General features: G+C 42.9%; 1 protein-coding gene across 1 annotated transcript in view; it reads left to right on the forward strand.

Annotated features, from left to right (window-relative positions):
* Positions 1 to 16,049, forward strand: part of Dym (dymeclin) — a 276,645-nt gene that overhangs the window by 78,111 nt on the left and 182,485 nt on the right. The gene's annotated exons all lie outside the window — the stretch shown is intronic.

Here is a 16,049-nt window from a genome sequence, read left to right on the forward strand (position 1 = left end):
AATTGGGAGAGTTGAAGGAGTTTGTAACTAACTCTGCAGTGGCAAGAGGTGGAGCTGCTGAAGAAAAGGCCCTTCCTCCCTCACAGTAGCCATCATTTCTGCTGCAGAGTTCAGAGCTGGTCGTGTAGCCAATACACTGTGCCTTTGGGCTCTTTTCTGACAGTGGTGTCCTGGCTCTCTGAGCAAACACAGCTGAGAACATAGGCTTCATTATGAAGGAGAAGTAGCCCGACCCGGGGGCAGTCGTCTGCCTTACCAAGCTTATGAAATTAGCAGTACATGGTGCAGAATTACAAAGTTCTGGGCCCCAAAGGAGCATTCCCAATGAAACGCTCCGGTGAGCTCCCCATGAGCAAGCAGCAACCGGGGCAGGAGCACAGTGAGACTTTACCCTAAGCACGAGGGTTGCCGGCTTCTCACCAAAAAGCTGCAGGCTTGTTCTGTGGCTTAAGCAGCTGATCAGCCAGACTTTCTAGATTTGTCTGCCTTTGGTTTCTCTGTGGGTCGTGAATTTAAATCCGTCCTTATCTTCAGTACTGAGGAGCAGCCCGGAATGCTACATTGCATTGCTTCTTTAGTTAACCTCTCACCCTCCCCAGTACAGTCCCGTTTCAGGTGAGGCAGCGGCATGCAGCTCCCTCAACCTCTGAATGCAGCGCAGGAATGGCTTTCTAGTCTCACCGGTCTCTGGGCCTGGGGGGTCTGCACTCTCTCCTATGTGCAGAAAGGCAGAGGCCTCATAGTTCCTGACTCCCGAACCCAGGAGACAGTCTCTGATGTTCTGGATCCAATTATCTTCAACACCCTGGATGTCTCCTCCAGTCTGGGAAGCACCAATGTTGATGTTTTGATCCATTTGCCTGTTTACTCACCATTTTTGCAATCTCTGATCTTCTGCCCCTTAGATAAGTTACACACTGGTCATTGCCATCTTTGCATCACCCCACAGGTTGATGTTTGAGACATGGTTTCTCTATATAGTTTCTGCTGTCCTGGAGCTTGGTGTGTAGAATAGACTGGCCTTGAACTCACAGAGGTCCCCTTATCTCTGCCTCAGAGTGCTAGGAATAAAGGTGTGTGCCACTACTCCCTACTTAGGTAATAAAAGACAAGATGACAGCTTGGGAGTAATAAGTGCCTTTCTAGCCAGGCTTGGTGGTACAGGCCTGTAATTTCAGCACCCTGGGAGGCAGAGGCAGGCAGATCTCTGTTGAGTTCAAGGCCAACCTGGTCTACAAAGCCAGCCCAGGACAGCCAAGCCTACATAGAGAAACCCTGTCTGAAACAACAACAACAAAATCTAGGATGGCTGGTGTGTGAAAGTCCTCTTTAGAACTTTATTGCAAGTGGAGGAGGGTAGGATACTTTATTGCAAGTGGAGGAGTGGAGGAGGGTAGAACTGGTACTGAGTACCAGTTCTCCATTCCATATACTTTCGCCATATTCTTCACAGAGTAAATGAAAGAAGCAAAAACAGGGTATGCTCAGACTTTTTTTCATTGTCGGTAGAGAGTGAGTTATGAGCATCATTGTAATTCACACCCTCTTGAGGAAGCCATGGGAGCTGTTCACAGTGAACCGCTGAGCCAGCATCACGTGCAATTAATGCACACACCTAAGCACTTACATTTTCTATAAGCTTTTGTGCATGTGAAATGCTGCTCTCCTCTCCCTCTTTTTCCCCTTCCCCTTCCTTCCTCTGACTTGGAGGAATCCTTCCTGCCTCAGCCTTCTGAGAGACAGAGTAACAGGCTTGAGTCACCATGATTGTATGCCTTGCCTCTCCTTTCAGAGTAATGTAATATATTTCTTAATATATTAAGATGTTGTACTTTAGCCTGCTTGTTTTGTGACCTTAGGGGGGAAATGTTACCAAATCTGTCTTCTGTTAACTTTTGTGGCCCGAAGTTTTAATTATTTTTTAAGATTTATTTATTTATTATTTATACAGTGTTCTGCCTGTGTGTGTGCTTGCACGCCAGAAGAGGGCCCCAGATCTCACTATAGATGGTTACAAGCCACCATGTGGTTGCTGGGAATTGAATTCAGGTCCTTTGGAAGAGCACATCTGAGCCATCTCTCCAGCCCCAAGTTTTAATTCTTGTGTCTTATCTTCAATATTTTCTTCTGAACTCCCTATCAGATGTACCATAACATCGAATTCTATTCTTCATGTTTTTAAGATTTATTGATTTTTGTCTGTGTGTGTGAGTATTTTGCTTGTATGTATGTGTTTCACATGTGTTTCAAGAACCTGCAGAAATCAGTAGAGGGCATTGGATACTTTGAGACTGGAGTTACAGAGAGTGAGCTGCCGTATAGGTTCTGGGAACCAAGCCCAGGTCCTCTGGAAGAGCAGCCAGTACTTTAAAGTATTGAGCCATCCCTCTAGCCCTTTTCGTGTTTCTTCATCCTAAGGATAAAAAGAATACTTACTTCATTAAGAATACTTAATTCATACTTCTGTCTCTTTTCTATGCTGGGTGGTTTTCTCATCTTTTAGTTTGGTTCTCTGATACTTTTTCAGATGGATCTGACACACTGGAATTCTGCCTGAACTTTCTGATAGTTAACTGTTCACAACAACAAGCAGAAGTTTCCGTCAGTAACAATATACAATGAAATATAAACCCCAGCGCACAGCTGGGCACAGATTATGTGAGAGATCGAGTGAGGTAAAGCGGTTGGTTGTCTGCTGGATGAGATGCAGTGAAAGCTGGCCAGCCTGTCGAGGCTCCTTTACTTGGAGTGGTGCTCTGGAAGCTAACCAGGGTAGACTAGTGGGAAATGGTGTCAGTGTGATGACTGATCCTGACTGTGACCTTGATTGGGGTCACCCGGATGTGCTGATGAGGACATCTCCAGAGGGGATTAACCAAGTGGGGAAGGCCTGTCCTGAGCGTGGATGGTGCCATCCCACGGGGCCCTGATGGAGTATCCCATGGGGCCCTGATGGAGTGCAGGGGAAAGGAGAAGGAAGCCCACTGAGTGGTGCAGGCGTCCTCCTCCTGCTTCTGGCACTGTGGCATGAGCCGTCCTGCCCTGCCCTCTCTAGCTTGATGGACCATGGCTCTGAGCCCTGAGAAGTCTTTTCTTATTAAAACTGTTCTTCTCAGGTATTTGTCACAGAAAACTGACCAACACACAGGGTACAAGCAGAAAAGATGGGGAGAGTCAGGTTAACTAGAAATGTTTATGAAGCACTTGCCTTTAGTAGGCCTTACGATTACTGATAAAGAAATGATGTCCTGAAGAGTAAAAGGGGGTATGCGCCTCTTTTATGATAGGAGTAATGGCACAATATGTGTGGATTTTAAAGGAGGACATTTTCTTTGAATTCAAGTTTTCAGTTAAGACAGGTGAGAGCCACTGAGCCTAGAGGTTGAGGATTAGTTCCGAAGGTGAAAGAAGTAGAGTCAGTGGCCCAGAGGGGACACCCACCGGAAACACATCACACGCTTAAATCAGAGTGAGCAGAGTGACTCAGCTTGTTCTTCAGTTGTGTGATCACTGTGGGACATGATATGGATGGAGTGTGGCACTCAGTCAAGGCCAGGTTTTGCCAGGCAAGTGTGATGCACCGAAAAGTGAGTGAAGACTTAAAAAGGAACTTGTAAGCAGGGTACCTGATGCTGAGCCAGGGAATCCTGGGTGACTGGGGAGGGAACTACACACTGAGGCTGGTGCTGGGTAGTGAAAAACTAATAGGGGAGACATCAACCAGAGAAACAGCCTGGCTGCTGGTAGGTGGTCCTCAGAGGAAGACGTGCACTCAAAAGCACAGTGAAGTGCAGCTGTTAGCAAAGCCTGTGTAGCAGCCTGTCGCCATGCAGGTGTTGAGACAGCTGGAGGAAATGCAGCAGGCAAGGACTAGGGACACATCTTTCGGTGGGTTGTTGGAGGGTCTGTTGAAATCTTGAATGAGGACCAGATAGTGTGAGGGAAAGATAGTGGAGCAAGTGCTGACATCTGTCAGTGACTGAGCAGGGAGGTTTGAGGGGTATAGGGTAGTTCAGTGGGACCCTTCAAGGGATTTGTGCTGTCTGAAGAATGATGCTTTGGAAGCAGCTGTTTGAATTCTGCTTGTAAGAGAGAGCACACATCACTGCTTGAGAGGGTTTCTGAGAAAGAACTGTCCTGGGGGGCCATTCGGGAGGGGGCCATCACTGAGATCAGGGCATGCAAAGAAACAGGCTGAAAATACCAGGTTTTCCAAAGATGTCAAAGGGCTGGGATGGGGAGACGTGTGGGGATGTGCATACCACAGGGCTCTGAGCCCCAGAGATGCAGCTTAGGCCTCTGTTCGTCAAGCTAATTGGGAATATAGGGCGCAATGGCATGGTCTTGATATTTCAGGAAAGAGTGAATAATTAATTCTAATTATAGTATATGACAGTCTGTCTTGTGAGGTTGTTGATCTCTTGGCCAGGGAAATGTTCAGACCTCTGGGAGCCTGTCTTATCATGTGGTCGGATGTCTAGCTGAAGAAGGCACGGCTTTACCAGTTATGAATCATATTCTTGTAGGTTAGCCAGAAAACCCACAGCCACCTCCATTCATCACTTTAAGCTCACTTAATAAATTTATACATTTAAAAAGGTAGAACTACCTCAGTCAAAGACCATGACCAAGTGGATAGTATGTCAACAGCAGCCTCCTCCCGTGCTGCAGGGAGACCAGGGGCCTGCATTCAAGTGTCTGTATGTGCATATATCCATGCAGTGAGTTCTACAGCAGCCTGGCTTTCTTCATCTAGGACACTCAGGATAAAAATGGTAATTTTCCTGGAGGGTTATAGAAACAAAATGCAGCATCGTATAGTTTGCTCAGTAATTTGATATAGGTCAGCATTGATCACAGGTTAAAATTGACATCACATACTTTTATGCTATTCATTTATAGGAAAGTAAGAAAGTACTTGAATTTGTGGCCTGTTTGCTATCCTTCAGGTTGTCCAGGCTGTGTAATGTGGCCTAATTTTCTTCCCTTCTGTCATTCACAGCTATAGCTGAAAGTCGAGGTACACCCGGGGGGGTACTTGTAGATCTGACCCCTCTCCCCACTAGGTCACAAGTAACTTTGTGATGAAAGCTCCCCTGCAGAGGTTGAAACTTATTATGTCACACAATAATGACATTACTTTCCATATTTTCTTAAAGTCCTAGGCATCATGGGTCTTGAGAGGTGATGGCTCAGTGATTAAGAGTGCTGGCTGCTCTTGTAAAGGACCCAGGTTTGAGTCTCACCATCCACATGATGGCTCACAATCATTTGTAGCTCCAGTCCCAGGGCACAGATATGCATGAGGGCAAAACACCCATACTTGTATGATAGATCTTTTTTTGAAAATTATGAGCATCTTGAACATAGCGACAACAATTTATTACATCACTGAACACTCTGAGCAAGACCTACAAGTAGGTAATTCAGGAAATGTTTGTTGACAGAGTGAAGCAGAAGGGGGTAGCCATTCATTAGGTGAAGTTAAGGAATGCAGTGCCCCAGTGGGCAGGCAGAGAGCTGATGAAACACAACAGCAGAATCACCACTTGCGTCTTCTTGAGGAGACGCCCCTCCCCTTTGGATGTGGGTTCTGTGGGGGAGAAGAGCGGGATAGGAGTCTGCAGAGACAGCTTGGGACTAACTGCTGTAAACCACAAACTGTTCTTTGTGCAGCAGGCAGGTGGAACTCAGGACTGCTGAAGGCAGGAGCTTGCCTCTCCTCCCTGAGTGCTGCCTTTAAGGGTGTGCACCACCATGCGCAGCTCCTTGTCACCTTTTTTTATAAGCTAAAAACAAAGAAAACATTACCAATTCTTTGTTTACCATCCATTTCGAAGACCTGAAACAGACATAAACACATTTATTAATAAGGAACACAGTCATGCATGACAGGGCTTCTCAAGACACAGATGACACTATGAAGGCACCATAATTAGCAAACCCTTAAAAAGTTAACCGAATTTTTATTAATAGTTTTCTATCAAAAGATGGTCTTATTGTTAATTGCATAATTTTAAATACTTTAAGTTTTTATTAATCTCATCTACTGAAAAATGTCAACATGCAGGTTTTGCATATTGACAAAACAGTGCATTATAAAATTTATAAATCATTCACTTAGAGTTTTGCTTTAAAAGATTACACGATGGGATACATAATCAATAAAGCGTAAAGAGTGCCACACTCAAGGAATTGGATGGGAGTGAGGTGAATAGAAAGAAGGGAAGTTAAGGCGATGATAAACAGCATCCTGACAGCTATTGACACACACAAATTACGGAAGGAAGCTCCCTGAGCATTAGCCTTCATCCAGCTTCCCAGGCAAAGCCCTCAGACCCATGGAGGTTCTGACCTTAGGCACATAACAGCACTCTGCAGACCTGCCGATTTTCCCTCACTGCCCTTTTGCTCCACAACACCAGGCCCTCCTCAGGGGACAACTAGAACAGGGTGAAGCCCATTACAGAGCTTGTATTTGGATACCTGATCTTATTCAACTTTGATTTCAGTACGAGACATTTTTAGACAACTTGCGTGGTTCCATTGTTTTTAAGTAGATTTTTTTCGAGAGCTAGTTAAGCCTGGGCAACATTACAAGCTCATCAACCATAGTGTGTTTCATTATGCTGAAAGAGAAGGAAGGGTAGGAGCCCCGTCCTCCCATGCATGGCAGAGCTCCCACTCTCTTCTCAGGAAACCTGGGGTGCCATGCAGCAATGACTTTGTGACAGATGGGCTGAGGGCTGGTGCCAGTGTCAGCCTGGTGATGCTTTCTGCTTTTCATGATCCTCAGATAAGAAACAAGCCTCCTGCCTGACCCTGGCTAGTGTCTGCTTATGAACCTGCTTGTTCAACTGAATGCTGTCAGGGTAGGTTTCAATCCCGTGAGCACTTTCAGGCCCTTCCTAATACTTACACACTCTCTCCTCCACATTACACACTTACTACACATTATTTTTATTTGCTGATTGTTCATGTCTTGGTAACCTCTGAATTCATTACTTTTAAATCTTCTTTTTCAAATATCTATATGAATTTTTCCATTTCAAACTGTCTAGTTCTCAGTTCCTTTCGTCTTCTTCCTGCCTTATGGTAGAGATGGCATTGCAGTTGCCTCTGCTAAGGCCTGGTTCAACACAATGAATTGAGGCTGCTGGTGCTATTCCCACCATAACTGATTGGTTTGGAAGAAACTTCAGCCCTCTTTTTCAGAATATCTCTTTCCGCCAGGAGGAAAGTTGGGGATTGCCTTACGTTTGCCCACTGTGATCTCACGTGGAACCCATTCTTACCTTTCAGAAAAGTAGCATTTAGAGGCAACGCAGAAAAAAATAACCTGAAAGTAGGAGTATGTCATTACATCTGGAGGCATTCAGTTAATGTGCATTCTTTCCTAAGTGGTACTTAAATGTTAATATAAGCAATTAACTTAATATTTGACAACTTTCACTTGTGGATTCCAAATTGGTTCTTTCTGGGTATTGGTATTACTAAAGTTAGTTATTCTTTATGTCTTTTAGTATATGAAATTAGTATGTTAATTGTTTGTAGCAAAATCATAAATAATTCAGACTTCAATCTTGATTTTTATATGGCAAAGATAAAGAATTTCATATGCATATTTTTACATAAGACAAAAATTAATCTGCAAAACTTGAAAACTGAGAGCCTCACTATCTTCCTATTTGCTAAAATAAAAAATAGTGGTGGATTATAGTGGTACAAAGTAATTAAACCACAGTGAAGAAGGTAGGTTTCCTCTAAGGGGAGCGTATCTGGATGGCTCCGAGGACAGAGATGTGTAGGAGTAAGGAGAAGTCTAGATAGAGCCAGCCAGGGGCAGCACTTTGGACTGTGGGATTTCCTCATCTGCAGGAAGAGTTAGTGGTTGACGGTCATACCCAGCACCACTACCACCATCATCATCTTATAACAAGGAAGGCATACTGTATTGTTTTTCTTTTCCATGGTGGAAAATACTTTCTTTCTTCTTTTTGTTTCTTTTGTTTTTGTTTTTGTTTTTGAGACAAGATTTCTTTGTATAGTCCTAGCTGTTCTGCAACTCATTCTATAGACTGGGTTGGCCTTAAACTCAGAGATCTGCCTTTTTCTGTCTTCTTAGTGCTGGAATTAAAGGTTTGTGCTACCATGCCCAGCTATGAAAAGATTTTCTTAAGTGTAGCATCTGATCAAGTGTACAGATAATTAGCATTTAGCTCAATTAATTATTATGACATCAGTATGACAGAGTTAAGTCAATAGTTCTAGTGTAAGCAGAATCTTTTCTTAATCCCTACTTCTCCAGCTATAGATTTGTTTTTAATGAGTGTACAAAATAATGGCTTTCATCATGATGGTTTTACACATGTGCCTTGTGCTTTGTCCATACTCTCCTCCCCATCAGTATCTGGTACTGAGAATCAGTTGTGCCTGTGTTTGAGCTTTATATTGATAGAATCATCTGTTTGTCTTCTTCTGTTCATTTGTGAAATCTGTAGTCTGTATGAAACATAGTTCATTCGTTTTTTTTTTTTTTTAATTACGATGTCTTTAACACATTTTGAAGCCATCCAACATTTTATTTATTCTTTATGTTACAGCGTGTATTTGGTTGATATCTGAATTTGGACTGTTAAATACTTATGATCTCTACATTTTCATACTGTTCTTCCTCCTTATTTCTTTCAGTACAAGCCATGGCTACAGCATTAAATTTCTTAGTTCTGTTTTCCTTTTCAAACTACATTTGTTTCTCTTTCTACCTTACTTGCTCCTTTTCATTGTAGACCTGCATGAGAGTGGTTACTAATAACCATGAGACAGAGTCAGTGTTAGGCTGTTTTAAAGTCTCCTCTGCAAAGAAACTCGGCATTACAGGTTGGCTGTAGCAGGTTCTTGGGACAAGGTCTGAAAGCATCCAACATTCTTTACCAAAATATCACAAGAAGGATCTTTAGCCCACTTGCTAATATTGTTCCCCTCTGAAGCCTCATGAGCTGGGTCTCCATGGTCCATATTGCTCTCAGACCCACTGTCTCAGGAGCCCACAGAACACCCCATCAAGTTCCTCTTGCAGCATTCAACTGCTTTTCTAGTTCAAAGTCCCAAGGTCTTCCATATTCCTTCAACAAACATGGTCAGGCAGGTCACAGCGATAGTCCTCTCTCAGCACCCACTTCTGTCTCAGTTACTTTTCTTTTCTGTTGCTGTAACAGCATGGCCAAGGCAGCTTGGTTCTAATACAGATTAAAATCCATCACTATAATGGTGGGGAAGCATGGCAGCATGCAGGTGTGGTGACTAGAGCTGGAACCTGAGAGCTGAGGGCTCACATTTCGAACCACAAGAAAGGAAGCAGAGGGAACAAATTCAGAGGACTCAGTGACATTCTTCTTCCAGCAAGGCCACACACCTCCTATTTCTGCCCAGTCTGCCTGGGGCCTAAGTATTCCAATGCCCAGACTACGAGGGACGTGTCATTCAAACCAGCATGTAACCTTTGTGTGGGTATTCTAGTTGGGATACTCCCCCCAGTGAGCCAGGAGTGAGGGAAGCAGTCATAGCACTGAAGTCTACACAGGCAGAATTCTGTAGTTGTCTTCACACTTCTGTAATCTTCTGTGCACTGATGATCTTTCTGGAGGTTTAACGCTCTGGAAGGTCAGTGGTCTGCTGAAGCTCCTGAGTTCTCAGACTCTGCAGTCAACATTCTGGCAGATGATGGTTCCTGGGCTTGGTCCACCTAGGCCGGAGTACAGCACTAACTTCTCTGCACACTCCTGCCACCTGCACCTTTCTGCATGTCAGGGTTCGCTTCCACCACTGCCGCCCAGGGCTCATCTTCACTCTGAGGCCATATGACTCTGATTTATGATTGTCCATTGTCAAACCCATCCCCATAGCTCAGTTGTAAGTAATAGGTTTTCTGTCCAGATGGCACTTAGCCACAGCCCAGTACTCAGGGAACTCCTCTCCTCTGCTCACCCATCCCTCCTCACCTTCAGAAGATGCACGTTCAGCTGTGCCTGCCCCTGGGTTTGAGGTCCCTGAGAACTATGGGCTCGTCCTATGCATAGGACTGTTGGTCAGGGTCTCCTAGCTGGCCTTTGGGATCAAGCCTATGCCTACTTGACCCACACCACAGAGCTGTAAACTGGAGCTACGTTGGGTGTAGCTTGCGTCTTTTGCTGTTTGCCCATGAGATTTTTCCCTCTGTGAATTTCCAGAATTTCTTATTCTCTTTGGAATGCTGTCTTTGTTTACTCATGGGGACACTTCACTGATCCACACAAGCAGTTTCTGGTCTACCTCTTCTTACCCCAAAGCTGCCAAGCTAAACCTTTTTAAATGAAAGGTCTCTTTCTTTGTTGTTTGTTACATTTACAATGTTTCAGTTTGTCATACTTTGTGTCTTCATATTTTCATTGTTGAGAATAAATGTATTTAAGCTACAACTTACAAATGGTATCAACAATAGATTCCTTTTCTAAAGATTTATTTTCTTTCGTATTTATTTGTTTATGTGTCTGTGGGTGTGTCTGACTCCTGTGTGGGTGCCCACAGAGGCCAGGAGAGTGTGTCAAATCTGGAACTGGAGTTCTGGGCAGTTGTGAGCTGTGTGGGGGCTCAGAAATGAACCCTGGCTTCCTGGAACAGAAATAAGAGCTCTTAACTGCTGAGCCATCTCTCCAGCCCAGATTTATTTTTTTAGTTAACTTGAATTCTTTTTTACTTTTTGCTCGCTTAGTTAGTTTTACTTTCAGAGCTTATTTGGAAGACCTAAGAACTATAATTAAAAAACACTGGGAACCTTCCTTAATTTGGCTTTAGGAACAGAAGGAAATATACTGTAACTTTCCTTTATTTTTCTGGTAAAGAGAATTTTCTCTTTTTCCTTTTGCCAACAGGAAAATGCAATTCCATTAAGGTTCTTGGGTCATAGATCAGAGGCTTGGATCTCCAAAAAGTGAACTTTTGGAAGAAGTACGGTCCAATATCATGGGCCAGTCCAAACTACAATGTAGGCAGTGGCGAGCTGCCTCCTTCTCCCTCTGAGGAAAGGCAGCTGTGAGTGACTTAGGAGAGACAGAAAGGAAGGAGAGAGGGATGGGGGAGGGAAAAAGGTAGGGGAAAAAAGAGACAGAGAGACAGACAGAGACAGAGACAGAGAGAGTCAGTCTTTATGAGAAGTTCCCAGGACTCTTTGAAAGGGTGAAAAGCAGTAAAGAAGCTGTCCTGAAAAAGAATCTGTGTTTTCTTTGTATAGTTCATCCAGGGAAAGTCAGCTCCTGTTTATCCTGGTAATGAAGATGAACAACTGTGAAGGAAATCCAAAAACATCACTTATGTTGTATCTTGGAGAACCTTTTGGGGTTATTTTTGTTGTTGATTGAATTTTCTAATTATATTTTCTCTCCCTATAATCCTGGTACAAACAGTGATGACTGCATGGGCGAAAAGTCCTAGGCAAACTCGAGGTAGAAGGGAGTGACTTAAACTTAAACTTCTCAGATATGTTATAGGTAAACAACTAGGTCCAAAGGAAAATGTTTTTTGCTTCTGACTTTATTTTTAATTTTTTTACTCTTAAATGTTTATTATTATTGTTATCATTATTATTTAATGTTCCATCTACTTCAGCTTTATTCAGAAGCTCATGTAAAACAGCAGGATAAATGTCTTTTTTCCAGCATAATATTTTTATTGATTCTTTCGGAATGTCACACCATGAACCTATATCACACTCATTTACCAGTCCTTCCATGTCTGCCCTCTACCTTTGTGGCCTCCCCCCAAAAAAAAATTTAAAAAAAAAAGGCAATCTCAAGTCCAGTTTTTGTAATCTGTACACTCTGTGGAGCGTGGCCAAACTCTCAGTGGCCTGCCCCTTAAATAGAACTGAGTGGTTCCCCTCCCACAGCCCTACCAGAAGCCATTAACTGTGGAGAGCTACCTTCAGCAACCTTATCACACTTTTTAAAAGTTCTCTTCGGTGGCTTCTTGTTTTGGCTAATACTCCTGGGGGAGGGCTATTAAAGTTTTTAAAATTACTTTTTTTTTTTTTAATTTGTCAGGCTTCTTGGCAGGAAGCACAGGTAAAAACTCACCGAATCGTCTTACAGCCCTGCACTTCTTTGGTTTTTCGCAGCTGTGTCATGGATTGTGAAAGAAAAGTTTTGAATGCATTTTAACTTGTGCTGTTTAGTTGTCAGTTTGTTGATGAGCATTACCCAAATTTTCCTAATATAAAATAGGGAGCACACTACGCATCAGCAGTGTCGCTGCCCTCTTGGCCCTCTGCAAATGCTCCCTGCAGCAAACAGGCCGAGCTGCTGGATAAGGCCAGCTCTCCCTCTGCTGACATGGAGGCTTTTTCCAGGAATGTGGATAGAGGCTCCCTTCACACCCCTCTGGGGAACTCCTGAACTTGGTGGAGGTTTTGCACTACCTTCATGAAAATCTTCAAAAGTTAATAGTTAAAGCCAATGAAATGAATTCTAGAATAAGTAGAGGGGGCTGGAGCGGTGGCTGAGCAGTTAGTCCCAGTTTAGTTCCAAGCACCCCTGTCCGGTGGCTCACAAATGCCTGTGACACCTGCTGAGATGACCCAGCAGCACCCTCTGGCCCCCAGGGGCACCTGCATCCATGAGCACACAGTCACATGATGAAAGGCAAATGTAAGCATAATTTAAATCTCTTAAACTAAAAGTTGATGATTTGAATGTCTACATATGGTAAGAAATTACATATATATCATACAATTTTATCAGTATGAAGTTTTAAAATTTACTTCTGTATGTGAGTATTTTGCCTGCATGTAGGTGTATACAGCACATATGTGTGGCTGCCTGTGGAGGTCAGAGGAGGGTATCCGATCCCTGGAACTGGAGTTACATACAGTTAATGAGCTGCCATGTGGGTGCTAGGAATCAAACATGGGTCTTCTGCGAGAGCAGGCTCTTTTACCCACTGAGCCATCTATCTAGCCTTTGACAGGCATATTATGAAACAGTTTATATTGTGTGTTTCATAAAAATGTAAAATATTAGAAAATAATAGGTTTCTGCATTGAACACTTTCTAGTGTAAAGAAGGATTAAAATTGCTTGCCATAGTGAGTTCAGAGAAATACAGTTTATCAATTGCTTATTTTGCTGTATAATAGTTTTATTTCTTTGCAGAAGCATTTGTTAGTGATGCTATTTCTTAAAACAATATCCTCTGCCCATTGTAATAAGTGACTAAAATCATGGATCTGTATGAAAATAAAAGAATCACCTTGTCACATAGATATACTCAATGATAACATGTTAGTGATCTTTTAAAAAGACTTTATTTATTTTATATCTTATGTATAAATTTTTTGCCTACATATATGTATTTGTACCATGTGTGTGCCTGGTGCCCATGGAAGCCATAAAAGGATGTCAGACCCTTTGGAACTGGAGTTACAGTTTTGAGTTTTGTATAGTTCATGGGAAGTGAACCCAGATCTTCAGAACAGAAAGTGCTCTTAACCTCTGAGCTATTTCTCCAGCCTCTTTGATGATTTTTACTTCGAGTTATCAGCCAACCTCTCTGCCTTTCCCTCTGTCTTAGGGTTTTTTATTGCTGTGATGAAATACCATGACCCAAGTTGGGGAGGAAATGGTTTATTTGGCTCACATTTCCGCGTTGTCAATTGGAAATGTAAGTCAATTCCATCATTGAAGGATATCAGGACAGGAACTTAAACTGGGCAGGAGCTGATGCAGAGGCCATGGAGTAATGCTGCTTACTGGCTTGCTCCCCATGGCTTGTTCAGCTGCTTTCTTATAGAACCCAGGACCACAATGCACAATGGGCCCTCCCCCATTGATCACTAGTTGAGAAACTGTCTTTCAGGCCTATCCTCATCTTATGGAAGCATTTGCTCAGTTGAGGCTCTCGTCCTTCTTGTGTAACTCTTGTGTCTGGTTGACATAAGACTAGCCAGCACACCCTTCCTGACTCCATCCTTCTCTCCTCCCTCTTTCTTCACAACATCTACCAAGTCTTTCCCTCCCAATGTGTGTCCTCAGTTCACTGTGTATCACATCACATTTTTTGGGTTGGTGACCAGGAATTTTCATGCTCTTGCAAACATCCTTGCTGGTTTGTAATTGCTTGAGTTCTGTTAGAATACATCTGTGTTATGAGTGATACTCTAGAAAGCCAGTAACTGAAAATTATCTTCATTTGCAGTCTTTTCCATTACATCACATGACCATGTCAACAGTGGATCTTGGCATGTATGTACTGGTGGTTGACATACATAGATATGTGTATTTACAAAGTTCTGAAACAAAAAAGACTTGGTATTGTTTACAAGTGTTGTTTTGTGATTTGTCTTTTTTTACTCAACGGTACTTGAATGAAGGTTTTCTGTGCTCCACATAATGATACGCCAGTGGGTCTAAATTCTGTTATTTTATTATTTTTAATGTAAAATCTTTTGAACCTATTTTCTCTTCCCCTGACTTTTTCCAGATCCTTCCCACCTCTGTCCCCCATTTATGTCAGTTCCTCACCCTCTCACAAAAACAAAAAAAATATTAAAACCAAAACTCACCTCACAAATATCAAAAGAGCAAAAAAGACTAATAAGGGAAAAAATGGCAAAACAAAAAGTCCTCAGATAAATTGCTGCATTAGTTTTGTGTTGGACTCATGGGCATGGGGTCTGCCTGGAGTGTGATTGGTATACCCAGTGGCACTCCAGTGGAGAAAGCTGATTTTTCCTTTGCCAGTGGGTATCAGTTGCAAATAGCATCTTGGTTCGGGTTAGCACCCAGTCTCTGTTCCGCTCTTGATGCCGAACTCTGTCTGGCTTGACTCTGTGCAGGTCTGTGTGCCCTGCCACAGTCTCTGTAAGTTCATATGTGTACCAGTCTTGTTGTGTCTGGGAGACACTTTCCTTGGAGTTACACCATCTCTCACCTCTGGCTCTTAACATCTTCTGCCATTTCTTCTGCTTGGCTCCCTGAACCTTGCCCTCCCTGAACCAAGCCTCCCTTGGGAAGGCTTGCCCGTTTTGAACTGAGTGCCCTAAAGTCTCTCACCCTTTGCATAGTCTTGTTGTGAGTCTATGCAAGAAGCCTCCCTAATGTGGGTGGAGGGATGCACTGATCTATTTTCCCTTAGCATAATAATACTCTTAGGTTTTTTTCTCCTGGGCCCAGGACTTACCTAGTTTCAGAATCCATCTTCTTTTGTAGTGTAAGGCTTGGGTTCCTTCTTATGCAGAGGCCCTTAGAGCCACTCAAACCGTGGTTGGCTCCTTCCATACATTTGTGCAGCTGTTGCTCCAGTGATTCGTGTAGGAAGGTCACTGTAGGTTACAGGGTTGATAGCAGGGCAATATTTAAGATTATCTTTCTCCTCCTGTAGCATGCAGAGAATCTTGAACACTGTTAACACTAGGCAGTAGGGGCAAAGCTTCTAAAGTTAGGTACCAACTTGACATCTGTGTGTCTGACAGCATAAGTAAGTTTTGCCTTCAGCAATAAGTCTTACCATCAGCCTGTGGACAGCAGAAATCGCTAGCTAGCCTTGGCATAGCCTGTGATATTGGGAGATTCTATGGCACACGTTTGCTAACGTGTTTGTGGCAGTGGATGGTTTACTTGGTCGCATAGATGTCTAGAAAGCAATCTGATGTTTTATTTAAATCACCTTCATTTGTGTATATAGAAAGCTTCCACACTAGTAGATTTCCATATGGTTTTTCATAAGGCCTTTAGTGTTAGTTGTCTCCCCATAGTCTCTTCATTACCCTTCTCTTCCAAGAACTCCATAATTAATCCTCCTTACTCTTATTTTCTTTATATCTCCCTAATACTGTATTTTATTTACAATTCCTTGGGAGATTTTCTTTTTTTCCCCCTGATCCCTTACATGGTATTTAACCTCTTGGTTATTTATATGTATAGTGCACAGAGGGAATACTTAAAAGCTATTGATGTATAAGAGAAAACATACAATATTTGTCTTTTTGAGTCTGGGTTAGCACACTCAGAAGGATTTCTT

The sequence above is a fragment of the Psammomys obesus genome, unplaced genomic scaffold (genome assembly GCF_907164565.1).
Source record: "Psammomys obesus unplaced genomic scaffold, mPsaObe1.curated_primary_1811, whole genome shotgun sequence".
Lineage (NCBI taxonomy): Eukaryota > Metazoa > Chordata > Mammalia > Rodentia > Muridae > Psammomys > Psammomys obesus.